This window comes from Loxodonta africana, chromosome 17 (assembly GCF_030014295.1).
Source record: "Loxodonta africana isolate mLoxAfr1 chromosome 17, mLoxAfr1.hap2, whole genome shotgun sequence".
NCBI classification, from domain to species: domain Eukaryota; kingdom Metazoa; phylum Chordata; class Mammalia; order Proboscidea; family Elephantidae; genus Loxodonta; species Loxodonta africana.
The window spans coordinates 73,130,638-73,140,604 of NC_087358.1; the positions used below are offsets into that span (position 1 = coordinate 73,130,638).

General features: G+C 41.6%; 1 non-coding gene across 1 annotated transcript; it reads left to right on the forward strand.

Moving 5' to 3' along the window:
- The first annotated feature begins 9,583 nt into the window (after positions 1-9,583).
- Positions 9,584-9,686, forward strand: LOC111751350 (U6 spliceosomal RNA). Its single transcript, XR_002786431.1, has one exon. It is a non-coding gene; the product is annotated as a U6 spliceosomal RNA (small nuclear RNA).
- The last annotated feature ends 281 nt before the right edge of the window (positions 9,687-9,967 follow it).

The following is a 9,967-nucleotide window of genomic DNA, read 5'->3' on the forward strand; positions in this document are numbered from 1 at the left end:
ATCTGGTGTGGGGGGAAGGGGCAATTATGACCAAAATGGAATATCCCAATGACATGCAGAACGATAGCCTCAAGCTGTAAAGAAATCTCTCCACATTGTTGCCTGAGAGTCATATCTACTGTCATTAAAAAACAGTTGCTGTCCAGTTGATTCCGACTCCCAATAGTTGCCCACTCCTCTCCATCTACACACAGCTGCCAATTATTGTTTAAAAACAGTCGTTTGCCCATTCTCCTGCTAAAAACTCTTGCGTGGCTCCCTCTTCCTGACTCTTATGGATTGAATTGTGCCTCCCCTAAAAAAGATGTATTGAAGTCCTAACACCTGTACCTGTGAACATGACCTTGTTTGGAAATAGGGTCTTTGAAGATGTTCTCAGTTAACATGAGGTCATGCTGGAGCAGGGTGGTCCTAATCCAGCTGAGTGGTGTTCTGTAGAAGAGGAGAAGACCCAGCGAGGACACAGAGGGAAGATGGTCATGTGACGATGGAGTGATGCTGCCACAAGCTGAGGAACACCTGGAGCTGCCCGAAGCTGAGAGAGGCAAGAAAGCGTCTTTGTCCTGGAGCCTTCAGGGAGAAAATGGCCCTGCCAACACCCTCAATTCAGACATCTAGCTTCCAGAACTGTGAGAGAATGAATTTCTGTTGCTTAAACCACCCACTTTGTGGTACTTGTTAAGGCAGACACAGGAAGTGAATACACTGATGAGGCAAAAGTGCCCTCTCACTAGACTGGCCCGGGCCTCACCACCTGGTCGCCTCACCTGTCCCCTCTGAGCACTTACTGTTCTATGCTCCAGCCAGATGTACCTTGTGCGTCCCCACCTCTGTTCCAAAGCTCAGGTTATTCCCCCAACTCACCCTCTCTGCTCACCTCCTCCAGGAAGCCTGTCCTGGTTATCACAGCCAGAGGCATCCTTCCTGCTGCTGTGGATGCACTAGTATTTGGTTTGTCCCCGACTTGCGACAAATTTCAGGTTACTTAGCATTGTAGTTATTTAGGCACGGCATTTGTCTACCCAGACAAACTATAAACTAGTACTTAGTGAAAAATAACCAATAAAAAACCGGTTGCCATGCAGTCAGTTCGGACTCGTGGCGACCCTATGTGTGTCAGAGTAGAACTGTGCCCCACAGGGTTGTTGTTGTTTTTTTTTTAATACAACTTATTTTATTTTTGTTGTTGTTGAGAATATACACAGAAGAACATACACCAATTCAACAATTTCTACATGTACAACTTAGTGACATTGATTACATTCTTCAAGTTGTGCAACCATTCTCACCCTCCTTTTCCAAGTGTTCCTCCCCATTTATATTAACTCACTGCCCTGTAAGGTTCCTATCTAATCTTTCGAATTACTGTTGTCAGCTTGATCCCATATAGTTAGATCTTGAAAGAGCACGATGCTCAAGGCAGACATTCTTTACTAGTTAAGCTAAACTATTATTTGGGTTTAAGAGGATTTCAGGGGATATTTTTGGTTTAATGTTTAAAGATAATCTCAGGGTAATAACTTCAGAGGTTCATTCAGCCTCCATGGCTCCAGAAAGTCTGTATTTCATGAAAATTTGAAATTCTGTTCTATATTTTCCCCCTTTTGATCAGGATTCTTCTATAAAATCTTGGATCAAAATGTTCAGTAATGGTATTGTTTTTGTTAGGTGCTGTCAAGTCAGTTCTGACTCATAGTGACCCTATGCACAACAGAACAAAACATTGCCCTGTCCTGTGCCATCCTTACAATCACTGTTATGCTTTAGCTCATTGTTGCTGCCACTGTGTCAATCCACCTCGTTGAGGGTCTTCCTCTTTTCCACTGACCCTGTAGTTTGCCAAGCATGATGTCCTTCTCCAGGGACTGATCCCGCCTGAGACTATGTCCAAAGTATGTAAGATGCAGTCTCGACATCATTGCTTCCAAGGAGCATTCTGGTTGTACTTCTTCCAAGACAGATTTGTTCGTTTTTTCGGCAGTCCATGGTATATTCAATATTCTTCGCCAACACCACAATTCAAAGGCGTCAATTCTTCTTCAGTCTTCCTTATTCATTGTCCAGCTTTCACATGCATATGATGCAATTGAAAATACCATGGCTTGGGTCAGGTGCACCTTAGTCTCCAAGGTGACATCTTTGCTTTTCAACATTTTAAAGAGGTCCTTTGCAGCAGATTTATCCAATGCAATGTGTCTTTTGATTTCTTGACTGCTGCTTCCATGGGTGTTGATTGTGGGTCCAAGTAAAATGAAATCCTTGACAAATTCAATCTTTTTCTGGTCCAGTTTGTGAGAATTTTTGTTTTCTTTATGTTGAGGTGCAATCCATACTGAAGGCTGTGGTCTTTAATCTTCATCAGTAAGTGCTTCAGGTGCTCTTCACTTTCAGCAAGGAATGTTGTGTCGTCTGCATAACGCAGGCTGTTAATGAGTCTTCCTCTGTCCTGACGCCCCATTCTTCATATAGTCCAGCTTGTCAGATTATTTGCTCAGCAAACAGATTGAATAGGTATGGTGAAAGGGTTCAACCCTGATGCACACCTTTCCTGACTTTAAACCAATCAGTATCCCCTTGTTCTGTCCCAACAACTGCCTCTTGATCTATGGAAAGGTTCCTCATGAGCACAATTAGGTATTCTGGAATTCCCATTCTTCACAATGTTATCCATAATTTGTTATGATACCCATAGTTGAATGCCTTTGCATAGTCAATAAAACACAGGTAAACATCCTTCTGGTATTCTCTGCTTTCAGCCAGGATCCCTCTGACATCAGCAATGATATCCCTGGTTCCACGTCCTTTTCTGAAACCAGCCAGAATTTCTGGCAGTTCTCTGTCAATATACTGCTGCAGCCATCTTTGAATGATCTTCAGCAAAATTTTCTTGTGTGTGATATTAATGATATTGTTCTATAATTTCCATATTCAGTTGGACCACCTTTCTTGGGAATAGGCATAAATATGGATCTCTTCCAATCAGTTGGCCAGGAAGCTGTCTTCCATATTTCTTGGCATAGATGAGTGAGCACCTCCAGCGCTGCATCCATTTGTTGAAACATCTCAATTGATGTTCCGTCAGTTCCTGGAGCTTTGTTTTTCGCCAATGCCTTCAGAGCAGCTTGGGTTTCTTGCTTTAGTACCATCAGTTCCTGGTCATATGCTACCTCTTGAAATGGTTGAACATCAGCTAATTCTTTTTTTGCATAATAGCTCTGTGTATTCCTTCCATCTTCTTTTGATGCTTCCTGTATCGTTTAAGATTTTCCCCATAGAATCCTTCACTATTGCAACTCGAGGCTTGAATTTTTTCTTCAGTTCTTTCAGCTTGAGAAACACTGAGCATGTTCTTCCCTTTTGGTTTTCCATCTCCGGCTCTTTGCACATGTCATTATAATACTCTACTTTGTCTTCTTGAGACACCCTTTGAAATCTTCTGTTCAGTTCTTTTACTTCATCATTTCTTCCCTTTTGCTTTAGCTGCTTGACGTTTGTGAGCAAGCTTGAGAGTCTCCTCTGACATCCATCTTGGTCTTTTCTTTCTTTCCTGTCTTTTCAATGACCTCTTGCTTTCTTCATGTATGATGTCCTTGACGTCATTCCACAACTCATCTGGTCTTTGGTCGCTAGTGTTCAATGCGTCAAATCTGTTATTCAGATGGTCTCTAAATTCAGGTGGGATATACTCAAGGTCATATTTTGGCTCTTATGGACTTGCTCTGATTTTCTTCAGTTTCAGCTTGACCTTGATGGTCTGTTCCACAGTCAGCCCCAGGCCTTGTTCTGACTGATGATATTGAGCTTTTCCATTGTCTCTTTTCACAGATGTAGTCGATTTGATTCCTGTGAGGTCCATGTGTATAGTCGCCATTTATGTTGGTGAAAGAATGTATTTGCAGTAACGGTAGCTAGGCAGTATTCAGTTCTCCTGGTGTTAAGGCCAAAGAGACAATTGTTTATGAATGCAATTAGCCACACATTCCATCTCCTCCTCCTATTCCTGACTCTCCTTCTTCTGTTGCTCCAGGTGAGTAGAGACTGGTTTTTGTACCTTGGATGGCTGCTTGCAAGCTTTTAAAACTATGCAATGAACTAGTAGGTAAAACAGAAGCACTAAACACATTATTAAGCCAATTAACTGAGATGTCCCATGAAACCATGACCCTAAACCCCCAATCCAAGGCTGGTTTGGAGGTGTTTGGTTGTACATAAGCAGCCTCAGCACCTACTTTTTTGTTTGTTTGTTTGGTAAACATGTTATACAACTTTTGCCAATTCAACTTTTTACAGGTGTACAACTTATTGACAGCAATTACATTAATTGGCTGTGCAACCCTTCCCTAAATCAATGCAATTTTTCCATCACCATAAAGTGAAACTCAGTGCTCCATAAGCAATAGCCCCCCTACTTCCTCTGCCCTCCCACCCCTGGTAACCACTAATAAACTTTGGTCTCTATACCTTTGCCTTTTCTTGTCTTTTTATATAAGTGAGGTCATACAATATTTGTCCTTTTGTGATTGACTTACTTAACTCAGCATCATGTCTTCAGACTCCATCCGTATTGTAGCATGTATCAAGACTTCATTTCTCTTACTAGCTGAGTAGTATTCCATTGTACGTATGCACCACATTTTGTTTATCCATTCACCTGTCGATGGGCATTTAAGTTGTTTCCGCCTTTTAGGTATTGGAAATGGTGCTACAGTGAACATTAGTGTACAAGTATCTGTTTGAGTCTCTGCTTTCAAGTCTTTTGTCTATGTATCTAGGAGCGGAATTGCTGGGTCACATGGTAGTTCTATTTTTATCTTTTTGAGGAACGCCACACTGTTTTCCACAACAGCTGTACCACCAGCAACAGAAAAGTGTTCTAGTTTCCCCATATTCTCACCAATGTTCATTATTTTCTTTTTTTTTAATCTTGGCCATCCTAATAGGAGTGAAATGGTATCTCACTGTGGTTTTATTTGCATCTCTCTGATGGCTAATGAAGCTGAGCACCTTTTCATGTGTTAGGTGGCAATTTGAATGTCCTCTTTGGTGAAATGTCTATTCAAGTCCTTTGCCCATTTTATGATTTTTTGTCTTTTTGTTTTTAAGCTGTAAAAACTTTATATATATATATATCTCTTGTTTATTAGAGTCTTACCAGATAAGTAGTTTTCTGATGATTCTTTCCCAGTCGGTAGCTTGTCTTTTCACTTTTTTTGGTAAAGCCTTTTGATGACCAAAAATTTTTAATTGTTATGAGGTCCCATTTGTTTTGTCTTTTGCTGTTTGTACCTTTGTTATCATATTAGATGTTACATTAGATAATCCATTGTTGAATGAATGTGTGAATGTTTTATTAGTTTGTGGTATTTTTTCATGATAAATTCCCATTTTTATATTCTCATGTCCCCTGACCCTGCTTAGGCTACTCATTTCATGATTATTCAGCCCAAATGTCCTGGAAGGTCAAGAGGGAGAAATCGTGTGCAGGGAGGAAAACTCGTGAGGCCATTCTGGAAAAAGTCCATGTTTACCTAATGTTAACCTCTGCTGCTGACTTTGTTTTTAGGTCTTAATCCTATCTGCCTTCATATTCCCAGGCTGAAGAGACCTGATATTTCTAGACATCCATATGGAATTTTCTCTCTCTGTTCCCCCAGCCCCTCTTTTTACATTTTAATTATTCTTCTCTGGGCCTTCAATTTCCCCATTACATATTTCTGAGTCAATCTATCGACACCACGCACTGGCCCAGATGCACCCTGGATTTGACCAAGTGTAAGACAGGCCTATGCCTTTGATCTCTAAAATGCTCTTGGCCTTTACTGGCATTTGGGGCTAGACATTGAGGGCCCTTGTTCACAGAACCCTTTTCCAATCCAGAATTTACCCACATTCCCCTACAGACATCATACATGAACATAGCTAATTTTTAACTTTTCGTCCGCAAAACTCTTGGCAAAAACACAAACTGAATGGATTCCAAGCCTAACTGGCTTAAATCCAAATGTTTGCAAAAGAACATTAAAATTGCTTGTGCACGCTCATTTGCTCTCTTTAATGTTTGTCAAGCTAGAACTACAGCATTTCAAGGCAGGGCTGGGAGTTCATGTGTTTGACCTGTTTCTTTGCCTCGGAGCCAGAAATCATTTCCATTGTCACTTTCCAAATTCTCCCTCAGGGTTGGCCTCTGTACCTCTGCAGCCACACATACGGCATGAAAACACAGACAGGGTCCTCTTGGCTATGGCTCTGCACCCACAGTCTATCTCAGAGCAGCAGCTGGAGCTGTGGTTCCCAAACTCAGTCATTGGCTTTGCGTTTTCACCATATCTGTGTACTGACTGTGCAATTATTTACTCACTCCCTTTTGAAATCAAGTGGCAAACCAGCAGACTGTGCAACACTAGGTTGACTGGGGAATGAGGCATGAGGCCCAGCGGAGGATCAAGTGAGAAGGGGGCCAGCAGCCTGGTTCAAGGTGTGCTCCGAGCACTGGTCTGTCCTGCAAGCACACCCAGAGCCTTGGGAACACTCCTCAAGAGTGGTGAGACCTCAGGAGGAACAACCTGCCCCAATCTCTCCAGGAAGAACAGGCCTCACACAGCCATGTGAGAGCTTACAGTGAAGACCCTCCCTGACCACAAGTAGACAGGGCAGAACCTGGTGGTGCACTGAAAACAAAGGACAGAACCTGTGAATTGGATCATGTCACCATCCTGCTTACAGTCCTTTAGTGGCTTCCATTGCCACTAAAATCCAATTTCCTGTCCTAGTCCACAAAGCCCCATACAATGTGGCATGGAAGGCGACAATTCTGCCATTGAGCCACATTTGGTGAAGTTGAAAAAGTTGGAGACTATGAAGGGGAAATGCTGGATCCAGCTCTTACGTTAAAAAAAGAATGTCAGGTGAAAGGAGTTGTCTCAACATCATCCTCAATAGATACTGACCAAACCTACTTTGGCCATTGACCTGAAAGTCACAGAATGTTGCAAAGGCCTCTGCTCACTGTAGGAAAATGAATGGACTAATTTAACCTTCCTTGGAGAGTCTGTATAAAAGCAGGCTATGCAACGTACCCACCAAAGGCTCTCTGTATCACAGGAAGACCAGCACAATATGTGCTTACTGGAGAGTGGGCACAATTATCTTGGCTGTAGATCAAATTTATGATAAGGCTGAGTTGTATTTTTTATTGGCTGAATGTATGCTTTAGAATACATTGGGCCTTTCTGGAAACCTGCCCATTATTGTACATAGAACATGAAGCATCATTTTACTAGTTGAAATTACTCTAGCTTTATTACTGTTACTTTGCTTTTATAAGATACTGTTGATCATATCTATCCTTCATTTACCACTGTTGCCTTGGTCAGCAAAGAAACCACCCTACCTCAGTGTACTTTACTGAAAAATATGTCCCATGTTAATAAGTATAAAATAAATAGCTAACATTTATTGAGAATTTAATGTGCCAGGCTCTGTGCTAAGTACTTTCCATACATGACCTCATTTAATCCTCTGTGTATGAGGTTGTTAGTGTCGCCATTTTACACATGAGGAAACATGCACAAAGAGAAGATAAGAAATTGCCCAAGGTCACACAACTAGCAAAATGTATACCATCATTCAGTTACATTCATTCATTCTTTTTTTAAGAAGTATGTTAAGCATTGTTATGTTGCTTCAGAGCATGTAAAGTTATATAAAACATGAACACTCCCCTGAGGAGTCTACAGTACAGCAAGTGAAGTAAAACAGCACACAGATAGCTAGAAGCAAAAAGTGAGGTGTATGGTGGGTGATATGAGCACTCTATTCTTAGAGAAAAGTGGGGACTCACTCTAGTGAAGAGAAGTAACACCTGAGCTGGGTTTTGAAGGAGAGTAAAATTTTAAGAATAAGACATGAAAAAGCCCTCCCAAGCACAAACGTTTTTTATGTCGAGCTCCCCTAAAGCAGGAATAATAAGACCAGTGTCATACGGGATAACACATTTTTATTATTTTATTAATAAAATGTGAATGCATTTTATTTATTCGTATGTTCCACTGTAAGCACAATTAACAGCCTTGTTCTCAAATACAACACTTAACTGATTATGATGGAAAAAATCTGGTAGAAGGAGCACATAGTTTTGGGGACTAAATTCAGATTTCAGAAGTTATCAGCAGATTCTATCAAAACTCTATCTTTATGACTTATGGGCATTAACAAGGATAACTGTAGAGGAAACTGTCTTCTTTTTAATAGGAAAGTCTTGCTTGTATCAGATGAAAGGAGGAGTGTGCATGGCTTACAAGTTTGAATTTTGCTTTTGCAAAAGAGTCAGGGGTATCCATGCCTATGAATTTATGAAAGTCAAATATGTATAATTTCAGACCCATCCATGGCCCCGTAGTCCCTGTCTTAGTTACCTCGAGCTGCTATACTATATATACCACAAGCAGGTGGCTTTAAAGAGCAGTTCTAGGGGCTAAAAGTCCAAATCAGGGTCACTGCCTGTTTATTCCTTCTTTTCAGTGACCCTGGACATTCCTTGGTTCTTGGCTTGTGGATGATTCTCACATGACGTCTGTCTTCCCCAGTTTGTGCACACGCCCGTGTCTAATCTGCTCTTTTTATAACTCAGAAGGGATTAGGTTTAGGACACACCTTATGCTGGTATGACCTCATTAACATAACAGAGAAAATCCTGTTCCCTAACCGGATCACCTCCACATATATAAAAAAAAAAAAAAATTTTTTTTTTTTTATATATGTAGGGGCTAGGATTCCAACACATATTTTGTTGTTGTTGTTGTTAGTTGCCATCAAGTAGATTTCGACTCACAGTGACCCCATGTGTGTCAGAGTAGAACTGCTCCATCAGATTTTCAAGGCTGTGACCTTTTGGGAGTAGATAACCAGGCCTCACTTCTGAGGCACCTCTGGGTGGATTTGAACCACCAGCCTTTCCATTGGTAGCCCAGTGCTTAATGATTTGCACCACTCAGGGATCCTAGCACATATTCTGGGGGGATACAATTGAATCCATAATATTTCCCTTTGAAGTGTCCTTGTCACACTCAGGTTTGACAGGGAGACCAAGCTCTTCCTTCTGCAACCAGGTCACTACCGAGAGGCCTGGGCAAGGGGGAGTCTGGGGCTGCTTGCCTTCCTGGTTTGGGGTGAGAGAATGGACAAACAGAAATGAGTCTCTGCATTCCCTCCACTCCCAGTCAAGAACCATAGTCTTCCTACCTCTTTGGTCCTTGGAGCCAAAGGAAAGAGGAAAGGGAAACAAACAGAGGATACGAAGGACAGCAGGAAGGATGGAAGAAATGGAAAGCTCCCACAGAGGAATCAAAGAAACCCATTCTTCTCTGCCCCTCCTCACTGCCATGGTCCTCAGAAGGCAGGGAGAAGCCTTGATGAGGTACCCCAGTGTTTCTGGTGGCCTTGACTCAATACTGGGCCAACATTTGTTGTTTTCCATTCTTTGTTTTTATTTTTCTTTTATCTTAGCCATCCTAGCAGAAGTGAAGTGATAACTCATTGTGATTTTGATTTGCATTTTTTTTTTTTTTTTAATGGCTAAGAGTGCTCGCTTTGGCAACAGGTATACTAAAATTGGAATGATACAGAGAACATTATCATGGCCTCTGCACAAGGATGACATGCAAATTCAGGAAGCATTCCACATTTTTGGAGCCCTGGTGGCACAGTGGTTAAGTGATACAGCTGCCAACCAAAAGGTCAGCAGTTCCAATCCACCAACCGTTCCTTGGAAACCCTTTGAGGTAGTTCTACTGTGTTCTCTAGGGTTGCTATGGGTTAGAATCAACTTGATGGCAATGGGTTTGGGTTTTTTTGTTTGTTTGTTTAATGGCTAAGAAGTCCAAGCACACTGGAGGCACTGGTTCCAGGAATTGATGGACTACCAATTGAGATGTTTTAACAAATGGATGCAGTGCTGGAGCTGCTTACT